Raw genomic sequence first — 15,726 nt, 5'->3', positions numbered from 1 at the left:
CGTTATCGTACAGAAAATCAGAACATGTCAATCACTATGACAATTAAGATTTAAATTTTGGATATGTATGCCACAGCCTTTGGGAGGTGCCCGTAGACTGAAAATCTCTGCTTAATCTTACTAATAACCGTTTTTATTTTAAGCATTGAACGGACTTCAACTTCGTGCTTTGTTTCACAAGTAAAAGCTTGCAACACTTGGGTCATGAACCAGTCAACCAGGTTTTGAGTTGCAGTTGAGCTAACAATTTATATCCTCATTTTTGTTTGTGACTAATGTTTTGGTTTGAATTTATGATTTTAGAGGTCAACAAGGTCAGAGCCTTTAATAAATTCTAAAAGGATTAGTCATATATAATCATCAAATAGCAGGTTCTTCTAAAAACTGGTGGAATCGAACTGAAGTTGCACCGGAACACATTGAGGCAGTGTTATCATAGATTTATGACGTTCCAAGTCGATTGATGTGAAAGAGAATGTGATTTCTAATGTATTACAATCTCATTCTCATTTGTTTCAACTGGGGTGCAATGTTAACTCAGTAAATCCAAAAACAACCATTGTCACACACACAAGAAGTAGGCAATCAGTTCCATATATTTCAAGATAAAAGCAAATATATGCTAGCCAAGGGAAAGGTGCAGGTAACTACTTGTAATCAAACTTGCATTTAAATAACAGCTAAACCGAAGCTGCCCACCGTGTTGTGTCCAGCTCAGGTAAGGGTCTTAAAACGGAGCTGCTCACTGTGTGTGACCGTGTGTATTGTCCGGCTCAGGTTAGGGTCTGAAATCGTAGTGGCCCACTAAGGGTATAATCGGTTAATAATCAAGTGAGTCATGAAGGTGGCTCGATATATCAAGTTGGTCACTGAACTCAACGGTCTTAAATCAGTCACTTAAGTCGGTTATAAATACTTCTAAATATGAGTTCAAGAAGTAAATATATTATCTATAGAGGTTTACACATTATACTTGAATGATACCACAACTACGTACAAGATTATGACTTGTAGTATTTATGATAATATATTTTGATTTTATCAAGTTTATTTACTATTTACTTTTACTTGATAAAATCTAAATATATTATCATAAATACTAGAAAACATAACTTTGTACTTAATTGTGGTAATGTTTAAGAATAATGTGTAAACCTGTATAAATAATATTTTCCTACTCCTAACTCATATTTAGAGATATGTGTATCTGACTTAAGTGACCGATTTGGGACTGTTTTGAGTTTGATGACCAACTTGATATATCGAGCCTAGTTTGATGATTCACTTGATTATTAATCCCTTATATATTTGGTGTCCTAAATCAAATTTATATTAATTAATAAAAATAAAAGCTTTGACAGCATCCTAGAAATGTCTTAAATTGCTAGGACATCTTTCACTTATATTTTTAAGACTAATCTACTCAAGTCTCATTTTAATCCCGACTGAAAAAGATCTGGATGTCATGGAGAAAAGTTTCGTTGAACATCAGCCTTGAGGGGTGAATCTGAACTTAAATCTTCGGTTTCGATCTTTACGAATACCCACCAGAAATAAGAACTTCAATTATTAGTACCGAGACTTTTCAATATCAATTTCCGTTGAGAATTTTAAGATTTGAATATATATCAACAAATAGTGAAATTCTAGGAATTCAGGAAAATAGAAAGCGGGAGGAGGAAGACGCCACGTCAGCCTGCTGAGACCTTCATAAGAGTGATCGAAAGCGAACTCGTAGCATTTAGGAGCAGAATTGTCCCAACTGAAAAAGATCTGGATGCCATGGAGAAAAGTTTCGTTGATCATCAGCCTTGAGGGGTGAACCTGAACTTAAATCTTCGGTTTCGATCTTTACGAATACCCACCTGACATAAGAACTTCAATTATTAGTACCGAGACTTTTCAATTTCAATTCCTGTTGAGAATTTTAAGATTTGAATATATATCAACAAATAGTGAAATTCTAGGAATTCAGGAAAATAGAAAGCGGGAGGGGGAAGACGCTACGTCAGCCTGCTGAGACCCTCCTTTATATAAATATAAGATAGGGTTAATTATCAAACTCATCACTGAAGTGGACAAATGGTATCAAACTCATCACTGATCTCTACGGGGTCTCAAGTGGCTCACTAAAGTCGCTTTATGGTATCAAACTCATCACTGCCGTTAAAAAACCTAACGGAAGTTTAGACGGAATGATACATTGGCGGTTGACGTGGCACGTTAATAAAAAAGACCGAAAAAAACAAATGAAAGAAAATAAATGTAGAAAATAGAAAGAAAGAAAGTAAACAAGAGTAAAACATATGTCAACAGTAGCTACATATCTTCAAAGATTCAATAGTAGAAGGAGGATGCATTGCAGCAAATGTGGGGAAAGTGGTCATCGAAAGAACAAATGTCAGAAAAATATGATTATGAGACAGCTAGACAAGTTTAACATTTTAATTCTAGGTTCACTGATATTTCTTGAACTTGTTTTCATTCGGTTAACATTTTAATTAATTAAGCTTGAACAATGTTTGTTTTTGGATCCATCTTTCATTTAACCTTTAAATATTATGTGTTGTTTTTGGAAATTCAAACAATGTATGCTGCTTCATATGTTAAATTTACATATATTTTTATTTTCATGTTTTTGTTTGGTACAAGAAACTCCAAAAGAAAATTTAAAAATATTTTTTTGCCAACAATAATAATTATAATTATTAAAAGAGAAAACATTTCAATATTATTCAAAAATAATTATAATCTAATAAAAAACATAAAAGTTAATCTTAATTGTTTAGTTAATTATATATTAAAATTTAGTTCCATGCATTTATTTAGATAATTATATCCTAAAAGTAATTTAGTAAAAAGGAAAATAGATTTTTTTGCCACTCAACTTATAGTGTTTTTAGAAATTACCACCCAACTAATTTTTTTATTCTTTTAGTCACTAATGTTAGGTTTGGTTTTGTTTTTAGCCACCAACTTTGGTTTGGATTTGATTACTAACATTATGATAATTTTTTGTATCATCATTTATACATAGTGATAGTATCTAATATTTTGATGATGTGTCGTATGTTTATATCCTTATATATAGCAATAGTAATATAAAATGAGCCGATGAAAAATTAAAATCAGGAATAATAGTAATTAGATTCTAAAAATTCAATAAATCATGAATATGAAATCAATGACTTCACAATTCACCCTCTCTCATAAGATAAAGTGTAATTGAGTGATATGACGCATCATCTTTCGCTATTAAACTTTCAATGGACTAGCTCAGTCTAAGATCTTTCATAAATTTATCTTCAAAAATTTTAATAACTTTATCTTATTACAATTTTCGAGATAAATAAATAGAGAGGAAACTTAATTTTAGATGATTGTCCTCTATATATAATGCATCATTTTATATTATTATTACTCCTTTCGTCCCTCTCATTAGTTTACAAATTTTCTCTAGTGCTTAGCATGTATTTAAGATTCTTATAAAACTGTTATGACTGAATTTAGCATGAAGGAAAGGACAAGGGCGCGCCCTTCCCGGAGTAATTCCGAGGGCGCGGCCCTAAAGTGCGGGGTTGACTGAAGGCGCGTGGAGAAACGAGAATGCGAGGACTTAGGGCGCGCCCTCCATGGTCGCGCCCACAGGTAAACTTATTATGTGTGAGGATGAGTGAGTCTCGATGACGACCCTTCCGAGGGATACGAAGACCTACCCCTCCAGGGGATATAACAACCCTTCCGAGGGATATGAAGACTAGTGCCAGGCTCATCTGGAAGTTATCAGGCTCATCTGGTAGTTCCCGGGTTACGACCGGGCGTGATCTATAATCCCCAATCCTGCTATCTGCCGGGTTGTCCTCGTGCGGGGGCTTGGGGTGATCACGGTTGTAGAAGGCCCTCAGGGGTGACATGAAGGCCGATCATATGTCTGGGTCCTGTATTCTGGTGAGTTAGCCCTCATTGGGGGACTGAGACGATCGTGTAATTTGGCTCCTCAATGGTCTTACCTCTTAGTGAGAACCTTCACTAGGGGTAAGGACGCGTCCCTACACCTCAAGGAATTGGTCACGGCTCTATCCGATGTCTTCTCCATGCTACGAAAAGTAGCGGTTAGTGTCATCTCTCGTAGTGGAGATGATGCCGTATCCGTGATGTACTTGGACAAGGAGTCTAAGGTAGTTGCCTCAAGGCTTACTTCTAACTGGAGTAGAACTCTAAGTGATAAGTCACCGGCCCAAGGTTGGTCTTATCCCCAAGAGGCCTAGTCCTGATCAAACTAGGAGTCTTGGTTCAATAGAACTACGTATGGCTTGATCCCCTATAAATATAGGGGTACGTAGGCACATTAGGGGATCATGAGTTGAGAGCACGTGAGACCAACTCAAAACCCTAATCTCAGCCACCCCTAAAAATACACAACCACCGCACTCCGGCGACCGAAACCACCGTCACAGATCTTGATTCCGGCCATGAACCTCATCTTTGTTGATTACCAAATTCCTCTATCAACAAAAACATAGTTTCATAACTTATTTTTGTGTGTAAAAATTCAAACGCTGAATTTTCATTCGGAAGAAAAAAAATAAAGTTATATATGAAACTACATCTTTTAAAGGCCATATAATTAGGGCTGAGCAAAAAACCGAAAAAAAACCGAGACCGAACCGAAACCGGGAAAAACCGGTGAAAACCGAGCCGTAAAAAACCGATCCGAAACCGAAACCGAAAAATAAAAAACCGAACCGATGTTATGGGTTCGGTTCCGGTTATTGGTTAAAACCGAACCGGAAAAAACCGAACCGAACCGATTATTTCAATAAATAAATATAATATAATATATATTATATCATGTGCTTATGTTGTACTAGTCGTTTTTCTTTGTTATACTTAATCCTGCTGATGATGATAGTATTTAGTAATATGAATTTAGACATGGCTTGCTTAGACTTGTGCAGTTGTGCTCCTGCTGCATGTTACTGCAGTCTGCAGGTGTATTTCTTTGAGTCCTTGAACTCTTCTTGGCTCAAGTCAGCAAACTCATTGAGTCCAAGCAATTATTATGTTTAGATTACGCGCACTAATTTGTCTTGTTCATATTTTGTTTTTCATTCTTATATTTGTCGGTTTTGTAACCGAAACCGAACCGATTACAACCGAACCGAGGTTTTTAAACCGAAACCGAACCCGAACCGGTGGTTGCGGTTTTCGATTTTAAAAACCGAAGATATATGGTTGCGGTTCCGGTTTTATCCCGAAACCGAGCCGAACCGGCCCATGCTCTCCCCTACATATAATGCGTGTAAAATTCTTATCATCCAAGGTAAGCGACCTTGAAGACATAAAAAGTACTACATATAAAAATACAAACATATATCAAATCATCAAAATATTACCGACTACCACTATATTTTAATAATGATACACATAAAATGTAATGCTAATAATCAAATCTGAACCTAACTTCAGTGACAAAAAAAAGAGCTAAATCTAACACTAGTGAGTAAAATAAAAAAATTATAGTTCAGTGGTTAGTTTCTAAAAACGCAATAAGTTTAATACTGGTGATCGAATCCAAACCTAAGTTGGTGGCTAAAAATAAAACCAAACCTAATATAATAAGTTTCTAAAAACACTATAAGTTGAGTGGCAAAAAAATCTATTTTCCCTTAGTAAAAAGATTGCATACTTTATTTCCATGTAAACTTATGTGGCATGCCACATGTCAAACCCTACGGCCAATGTGTCATTCCGTCTAAATATCCGTTAGATTTTTTAACGGCAGTGATGAGTTTGATACCATTAAGCGACTTTAGTGAGCCACTTGAGACCCCGTGGAGATCAATGATGAGTTTGATACCGTTTGTCCACTTCAGTGATGAGTTTGATAATTAATCCATATAAGATATATTGTTTTCTTTCCATCAACACTTGCAATTCGAATATATTAATAATAATGGGGCTTGTGGATAAAGATTCTTGTTAAAAGTATAAGAATGATGTTTTAAGAGCAAGTCGGAGAAATGTATTATATGATATCCTAAAATGGAATTTAGGACACGTGATGGAAAAAATTGATCCAACAATATCCATGTCTAATATCGCGAGGACAACTTCTTTGAGCCCTCTTCCCTTGGCATATCTTGCATTTCATAAATAATTATCATATCCAATCTCTCCTTTTCCTCTCTACTTCTTCATACTTAAAAGAGGATAAAAGAAAATCTTTAATAATAAAATATTAAATATATAATGAGGATTACATATAACAATGAGTTGAAATTAGTTATATATATATTCTAAATTATCATGACATAAATTTTTATAAATATTTAAAATTTGAATGAGAACATTGTTAAATTGCTCTAAAACTGATACTAGTACAATACTCTTATATTATAAGGGTGCTGGTCCCTGGCAGTCGACTGTCAGGACTAATTTAACTGACATATCATTTGTGAGCAATTGGATGAATATCCAGTGGCCAAAGTTATAACAGAAATTTAATACATTCAACGTTTTTAATCGCTGGACGGGATCATTTTATCCCATCCAACAGGACATTGAAAAACCTATGTTATGAATCACTGCATATTCATCCAACGACTATAACTTGCATTGCATCGAGTGCGAGGGACCGAACACCCGTATTTTAATTAGCTTCACATGAGTTTTCCGCGCTATACAAAACGAACAAATCGACTGTGGTTCTGTTATTTAATTAGATCGTTAACGTGGACTGATTTAGTTCACTCATTAAATTCTTAAATACTGCACACAGTTTTATACTAACCTATCACTACTAGAATTACTGCCTACGACATCGGTGCTTAGACATCGGTTGATCAGACGACCGATGTTAACATCATTAAACACATCAGTAATTTTTTAAACGATGTTACTGTGAAATTTAGACATCGGTTGAGAAAATAACCAATGTCAATAGTTATTTTAAAAAAATAGAATTGTGAAGTAGACATCGGTCGTAGGCATAACCGATGTAGATATTTGGTAGACATCGGTTAAATTTCTAATCGATGTTAAATCATATTTTTGAAAAATTAAAAAACAACAGCTAATATACTTTTGCCCAGTTTATTTCCCTCACTTAACAAAAATCAAAACCCGTCCCTCTTTTCCCTACGGACACTTAACCAAAATACCTCCTCCCTCCCGACACAGTCAATCTCCCTCCTCCCTCACTCCGTCAATCCGCCGCATCTCTGGTGTCTCTCACATATCTCACATCTCTCACTGCAAATTAGGGTTCCAATTGAACCCCAAATTGGATGAAGCACTACTCCCGACATCTCACCTCACTCCCACTCCCGACATCTCACCTGTGAATCCCACCTCCCTCGACATCTCCTCTGCCTCTTGCCGCCGCCGCATCTCTCTCGTGTCTCTCACCGTCGCATTTCTCTGGTGGCACTCTCACATCTCTCTATGTCTATAACTCGGTCAATTTCAATTAGGGTTCCAAATGAACCCCAAATTGGATGAATTCTCAATTAATTAAACTTCAGCTTTGAGAATCCCTAATTTCTCAACCAGGCTTTGTTTATTACAATCGATTGGGTTTTTTTTTTTTTTTTTCTGTAATTAGGGTTCTTTCTTTGTTCACATTATTAACCTGGGATTTTCATTTTTGAACAGATATGGAAGTTTGGAGCTTCAAGAGGTTTCACTGAGTTTGAAGATGTTTGTTTTTTAACTCTAAACAGGCTTGAAGAGGTTGTTGACGGTCATGGCGAGGAATGTTCCTCAGGCTGGTGCTTGTATAATTTGTGGGTTGCTTTAGATTATATGATAAATATGAATGATATGCTGGTAGGAGCTAAATTGACCATATATTTTTATATCAAACACTTTAATGTGGCTTTTTATGGGACTGAGACACGATAGTCCCTGCTTTTCATTATTTGTTTTGCTAATTCATTTCTTTTTTTGTATTTGTTTTCCATTGTCCTAGTTGGATTGTAATGATTCGTCTTTATTCATAAATTGTCTCATGAGACATGAAATTTAGTATTAAGGACAAATTTTGTAGTTAAGCCAGGTACCACACTCGATTCTGTATAGATCGATAAACTGATTAAATAGGTATTCTTATATTTGTATATAATATTTAATTTTACTATTCTCTCTTTTTTTCCAAATTTTGATTCTTAAACCTTTTTTTTGTTTTATACTACAGGGTATTAAGGGGTTGTGTGATACTATTGCTGTTGGGATTGAAGCTCGTGACGGTTTTCCTGCACATCCAAATGATCTTTTATTCACAGGTGATGCAAGTCCTGCAGTAGTTTTAGTTTGACATATCCTCCGTGTCATTTTAAATTTTTAGAAATTACTGATGACAATGCTAGCTATAACATTGCTAATAGCTTCTTTCTTTTTTATCTAGTCCATAGGATGATGGAATTATTGATATCATCAAAGAATGATGGAATCCTCTGTCCAGTTCCCTAATACCCCTTGTACTATGCTTCAATAGCCCTCCATGGTGGCACTCTTGTATGCTTTCTTTCCTTATTTCAAATTTAATCACTATAACACTTACAGGAGTTTGCTCTACTAAAATGCATCTTGTGACATGCCCAAGCTTAACAGATATCTGATCCCAATTACTTCGACTTCATACTGTATTTTAGGTGCCTTATTATCTTGATGAAGCAACAGGTTGGGGATTGGAGATTTCTGAACTTAAAAGGCAGATAGAAGATGGATAGTCTAAGGGAGTCACTATCAAGGCATTGGTTGTTATTAATCCAGGGAACCCAACTGGGCAGGTAAGACTAACTAATCTTAGAAGGAAATACACAGACTTTACAAAAAATATCCTGCTTTGGTGATGTATTTGCCCACCTGCATTGGGATGATGTATTATAATTAACTTTCTAATTTAATATATATTAGGTACTTGCTGAGGAAAACCAACGAGATATAGTGGAGTTCTGCAAGGCAGAAGGTTTGGTACTTCTGCCTGATGAGGTGTCTACTGGAGAACTTCTGTATGTTATTGCTTTGAAAGAAAAATTCACTTTCAATATATTTTTCTAAAATATATTATATCTTGTCCTTGATTATATGTTTTGGTAATCCTGACAATTTAGGTATATCAAGAAAATAATTAAGCCGCACAGTAAGTGTTAAGTGTTTTCTTAATTGTTACTCATGCTGTAATAGTTGTGTATAGAATTATGTCAGAAAGCACATGCAATATTTGTTTTTTAATTTTTTTAAAATAAGTCGATACTTAATGTATAAATTCAAGTCAGTTATGTCGTACTCTAAGTAAGCTACATGAATTAAGATATTTGGACATATATTAAGCATTATGATATTATATATCTACTTTGTGGTTTGATCCCACATCATTCATATATTAGTTTTTTCAACTAATTCCTTTTATTTGACTATGATATTCATATTAACCTTGTAGTATTATATGAGGACGGGCATGTGCAAGTTTGGTGCTTCCTGCATGTAACATCATCCTAGACACGAAGTTCGATCTGCAAGCTCAGTGTCGATAAGTGTCTCCGGATATCCCCTGCTTCCGGTCTGCTTTTCATTTAAGAATCTATAGCTCATCCCTTTCTGGAAGCTGAGCTGTCTTATAATTCCTGTTAATGTTGTAACGGGGTGAGAAAGAGTGTTCTTACTGCTTAAAAACAGGACAATGCAAATTTGGAGTCACCTGTAAGTTCCATCACCCACATCCAGATAGCACACATGTTCCAGATCGTGCACTAAGGTACATCCGTTTGGTACTTATTTGTTCCATGTTCCATGTTTTGATTTTTTTTTAATTTCCCTTCTCTATTTTAATTTGTCGTGGGCGTCCAAGACTCGCAAGTCTTATACTCAGGAAGAGCTCGACGAGGTTCGCTTGGACGCCATCAACTTCATCCAAGACAAAATGTGATACACAATTCCATTGTCTCAGTTTGGGCTATTGAACAGTACTGTAATTATTAAGTTGGTTGTTGGGTAAATATTACTGTAAATTGCGTTTGAAATGCTTTGGTTGGGTTGGATGTAATTGCGGTTGGGTATGATAGAATTTGGTAGCTAGGTATCAAGTTGTTTGGATTTTTGGAATTGGAGAAGTGGAAATATATTTATATGGTTGTTGTTGGGATCACTGTTGGAAATGTACATTTTGATTTGGTATATATTTGGGTTTCATGCAAAAATAGGGCTGATCTTTTTAATTAAATTCAAAACGGACATCGATTACTAGCTTGTACATAAAAACTGATGTTAAAAACCTTGAATTTACAACAGTCTAATGAAAGATAACCGATGTCTAAAAAAGTCTATAACATCAGGTAAATAGATATTCTCGATGTGTTATTAAGTTTTTAACATCATATTAAAAAAAAGACCGATTTTAAAAAACCCAGAAAGACATCGTTTTCTTTGTAACTCACGATGTTAAAGCCTGTAAACTACTTGTGTATGATATGTTTTACTACACCTAATGCACATAATATTGATCTTGAAGTAGTTAATTTTATAACAAAAATGGGATATTAGACATCAGGTACACCCAAAAGCGCTGTGTAATCCCAGTTTAGACATCGGGTTTTAACCGATGTCTTTGCACGAGTACCTTTAACATCACATGCGAAGACATCGTTCAGTTTTTAGATAGACATCGGCTAAAAACCGATGTCGTAGGCCTTTTTTCTGGTAGTGTATGAAAAGGTTATTAGGGGTTTGGGGAACCATGTGTCAAGCACTAGATGAACCCTTTACTAGGGTTAGGGTTTAGTTCTCCTAGATTCTTCATTTTCTCCCTCGAGGATCACAACATACCTTTTCTATGAAAATATTGTAGTAAATGGGTTCGTTTTGGTCTTTGTTTTATTTATAGTCAAACAGGATCTTCTCTAATTAGTTCTATTTCGAAAAAGGATCCTTTCTTATTTTAATAAGAAAATATTATAATTTATTAAATAATTGAATAATTAATAAAATAAAAGTAAAATGTAGTGTGAGTAATTTTTAATAACCATCAGGTTATATTATATTCTAAAAATGTTATTCATGAAGATGAGAAAAGCTCTGGTTTCTCTTTTTTCTGCATTATTTATTACCTATATATGTTGAAGCCGCAAAAACCCATAGAAATTAACTCAATCTTTGAAAGAACTAAAGTTGTGTTCACTTGGTGTGAATGGAATGGAGGGAGAATGGAATAAATTTTGTACTATAAAATAGTGTTGATCAAAGAACATGTATATAATTTTCATTCCTTACATCATTTCAACCTTACTATTTTAATTATAACTCTAACCCACATGTTTTGGAAGGAATACTCATTCCATTTCAACATTATGTTTCTTCACAATCTTTCTCACAAAAAAATTAACTACATTCATATTTTGTCACCATGATCTCATACTTTCTTCCTTCTCCTTAAAACTTTTATATAGTTTTTCATTCCAATGACTCGACATAGACTTAAAATCAATTATTTGCATACCTTAACTATACACTACATTATTAAAATAAAACTACTAAAAAAACTTGCCGGTCAATCGTTGATCGAGCCTCTTACATTAAATCATATTTTAAAATTATACACTATTCTGGGAAATAATTTTATATAAATACTTTAATTTTTTTTTTGTTATAAGACTTTCACGACATTGAATTGTACCGAAATACAATACCGAAAGAGCTTTTTTCATACATGAAAAATTTTCATCTAATCAAAGTACATGTTGAAAAGCCTACAAAAATTAGATAAAAATTTTGATGTCTGGAAAAAAACACTACTTTAATTTAAATACATTAATTATATCTATTTATATTTATGCATGTCTATATTAACAAGACGGATTATAATTCAAAACTTATTTTAACTCAATTATTAAAAAATAAATTCAAACACAATAATAGAAACTTAACAAATTTACATTTTTAAAAGGGAAAATAGATTTTTTTGCCACTCAACTTATAGTGTTTTTAGAAACTTACCACCCAACTAATTTTTTTATTCTTATAGTAACTTATGTTAGGTTTGGTTTTATTTTTAGCCACCAACTTAGGTGTGGATTTGATTACCAGCATTATGATAATTTTTTTGTCACTAAACTTATTGCGTTTTTAGAAACTAACCACTGAACTATAATTTTTTTTATTTTACTCACTAGTGTTAGATTTAGCTCTTTTTTTTGTCACTGAAGTTAGGTTCAGATTTGATTATTAGCATTACATTTTATGTGTATCATTATTAAAATAGAGTGGTAGTCGGTAATATTTTGATGATTTGATATATGTTTGTATTTTTATATGTAGTACTTTTTATGTCTTCAAGGTCGCTTACCTTGGATGATAAGAATTTTACACGCATTATATGGCCTTTAAAAGATGTAGTTTCATATATAACTTTATTTTTTTTCTTCCGAATGAAAATTCAGCGTTTGAATTTTTACACACAAAAATAAGTTATGAAACTATGTTTTATAAGAATCTTAAATACATGCTAAGCACTAGAGAAAATTTGTAAACTAATGAGAGGGACGGAGGGAGTAATAATAATATAAAATGATGCATTATATATAGAGGACAATCATCGAAAATTAAATTTTCCTCTCTATTTATTTATCTCGAAAATTGTAATAAGATAAAGTTATTAAAATTTTTGAAGATAAATTTAAGAAAGATCTTAGACTGAGCTAGTCCATTGAAAGTTTAATAGCGAAAGATGATGCGTCATATCACTCAATTACACTTTATCTTATGAGAGAGGGTGAATTGTTTGAAGTCATTGATTTCATATTCATGATTTATTGAATTTTTAGAATCTAATTACTATTATTTATAATTTTAATTTTTCATCGGCTCATTTTATATTACTATTGCTATATATAAGGATATAAACATACGACACACTATCAAAATATTAGATACTATGACTATGTATAAATGATGATACAAAAAATTATCATAATGCTAGTAATCAAATCCAAACCTAAGCTGGTGGCTAAAAACAAAACCAAACCTAACATTAGTGACTAAAAGAATAAAAAAATTAGTTGGATGGTAAGTTTCTAAAAACACTATAAGTTGAGTGGCAAAAAAATCTATTTTCCCTTTTTAAAACTACTTCTTTATAAAAAGTTCAATTGCTGGAATCTATACTGTACTATAAAAAGCCAACATAGGTATAATTTGTAGTCGTACAAAATTTTGGTTTGGTACTCTCCTCTCTACAAGTTGATATCTATTAAACAGTTTCATATACTAAAAACACTCCTTATATATATTAATATCTTTTAAAATATAATTTATAATTAGTTAAAAAAAAGTGAAACTACTGTTAATAACATATATTAATATTAAAAATTACTTATAGATAAACGTATAACTAATTATAAATATACAATTTTGAATATCTTTTGTCTAAAATACATCTATACTATACTATAAAAAGCCAACATAGGTATAATTTGTAGTCGTACAAAATTTTGGTTTGGTACTCTCCTCTAAAACTAAAAGTCTACAAATAGATATCTATTAAACAGTTTCATATACTAAAAACACTACTTATGTATATTAATATCTTTTTAAATATAATGTATAATTAGTTAAAAAAAAAGGTAAAACTACTGTTAATAACATATATTAATATTAAAAATTACTTATAAATAAACGTATAACTAATCATATATATACAATTTTGAATATCTTTTGTCTAAAATACATATAAATAATTAAAGACGCTACTTTTTAATTATAACATATTCTACTCGAAATTTAACACTTACGTATTCTATTTCATTACAAACACGAGCCATTATGTAACATATGAAGATATATGAAATATGAAAATTTTGATTTAAATTGAATAATAAACTGTCACATATTAATATAGAAAAATATTTATAGATAGATAATAAATTGTGAAAGCTAAATTTCCGTTAGGAGATATAACGAGTTGGTTAATATAATTTAACTAAAATCCAATTCATTAATACTAAAATACTAATAAAATGGTGTTAAGAATTAAATTATAATTAATAAATTACGAATCATATACACGCCCGTGCTTTGCACGAGGTTAAAGGTGAAAAAAATGAAACTACTGTTAATAACAAATATTAATATTAAAAAAAATTTATAGATAAATGTATAACTAATTATAAATATACAATTTTGAATATCTTTTGTCTAAAATACATATAAATAATTAGAGACACTACTTTTTAATTATAACGTATTCTACTCGAAATTTAACTCTAACGTGTTCTATTTCATTACAAACACGAACCATTACGTAACATATGAAGATATATGAAATATGAAAATTTTGATTTAAAATTAATTGAATAATAAACCATCACATATTAATATCAGAAAAATAATTATAGATAGATAATAAATTGTGAAAACTAAATTTATATAATCAGTTGGTTAATATAATTTAACTAAAATCCAAATTATTAATACTAAAATACTAATAAAATGGGGTTAAGATTTAAATTATAATTAATAAATTACGAGTTATATAAGCGTCCGTGCTTTGCACGGGTTAAAGGCTAGTATTTGAATAATAAGTCAAGAAATCAATACTCAAGTGGTCATAATTATATAGATAATTACTAAGTGTTTGTACAAATTTTATAATTATAAACTGAAGTGGTCAATTATTTAGAGACCAGTGGCTGGGGACATACGTGCTATTTGCAGTATTCCTGTCCCTCCTCAGTGATTGGCTTGCCTCTGATCTTTATCAAAACAAATCAAAACATATGTACAGCTTCCTGCTGCAATGGCTTTTTCTTCTTCTTCTCAACTCCATATCAAGATCTCTGTCTAGCCAGCTAGCTAGCCCACTCTGTCATGCTATATACTGCAGAAGGCCATAAACACTTGGGACATATTGCTAGCCAGATTCACACATTGCTAGTTTTCCTGCAGAAATTAATCAGAGATGGGTGATGAGCAAGACAGACTGCTTCCAATTGCGAATGTGGGCCGGATAATGAAACAGATCCTCCCACCAGCTGCCAAGGTTTCCAAAGAAGCAAAACAAAGAATGCAAGAATGTGCACTGAGTTCATAAGTTTTGTCACTTGTGAGGCATCTGACAGGTGTCACAAGGAGAATCGAAAGACGGTTAATGGAGATGATGTCTACTGGGCTTTGTGTTCATTAGGGTTAGATAATCATGCTGAGGCTACAGGGAAGTACTTGCATAAATACAGGGAGTTTGAAAGAGAGAGAGCCCTCCAAAACAAAGCCTCCACTGTCACTCAAGGTAACAGTGAGGAGTGTCGGCCTACTACTGATCCAAGTTCACTAGAGATTACAGTTATGGATCGAAAATAATTGTTCGGAACAAGGGCAAGATCTTGGCAGTAACAGATCACAGTGGGAAAGGTAATGGTATAGAATTCGTGATTTTAAATATTTTAAATACTTCATTTGGGAGTTGGCTTCTTATATAAATCCTGAAATTCCAGTGTCTTACTTTTTCGACCTACCTATAGCCATTAATTCATATATGTAAGTAACTTGCTTTCATGAAATTGGGGGTAAATTAGGCCAGGTTCTTAATTAAGATATATGTTAAATTGCTCGGTATTGTAATTAATCAGGACTAGATTAATTAGTCATTAACTGGTGTATGCAAATCAGTGATGTGCTCAAGAACATTGGATCTTCAGTACAGGTATTATAACTATTAATTGAGAATGAACAAAC

At 32.7% G+C, this 15,726-nt stretch overlaps 1 long non-coding RNA gene and 1 pseudogene across 1 annotated transcript; both read left to right on the top strand.

The window, feature by feature from the left end:
* Positions 1 to 7,025: 7,025 nt before the first annotated feature.
* LOC108203624 (uncharacterized) lies at positions 7,026 to 10,180 on the top strand. Its single transcript, XR_010287724.1, has 8 exons — positions 7,026 to 7,425; positions 7,657 to 7,701; positions 8,198 to 8,285; positions 8,408 to 8,517; positions 8,655 to 8,792; positions 8,920 to 9,014; positions 9,446 to 9,773; positions 9,875 to 10,180. It is a non-coding gene; the product is annotated as an uncharacterized LOC108203624 (long non-coding RNA).
* A 4,515-nt stretch (positions 10,181 to 14,695) lies between these two features.
* On the top strand, positions 14,696 to 15,501 carry LOC135149339 (nuclear transcription factor Y subunit B-4-like; annotated as a pseudogene).
* The last annotated feature ends 225 nt before the right edge of the window (positions 15,502 to 15,726 follow it).

The sequence above is a fragment of the Daucus carota genome, chromosome 9 (assembly GCF_001625215.2).
Source record: "Daucus carota subsp. sativus chromosome 9, DH1 v3.0, whole genome shotgun sequence".
Classification (NCBI taxonomy): Eukaryota; Viridiplantae; Streptophyta; class Magnoliopsida; order Apiales; family Apiaceae; genus Daucus; species Daucus carota.
The sequence above is the reverse complement of the archived record's forward strand: the minus strand, read 5'-3'. Positions and strand labels throughout refer to the sequence as shown.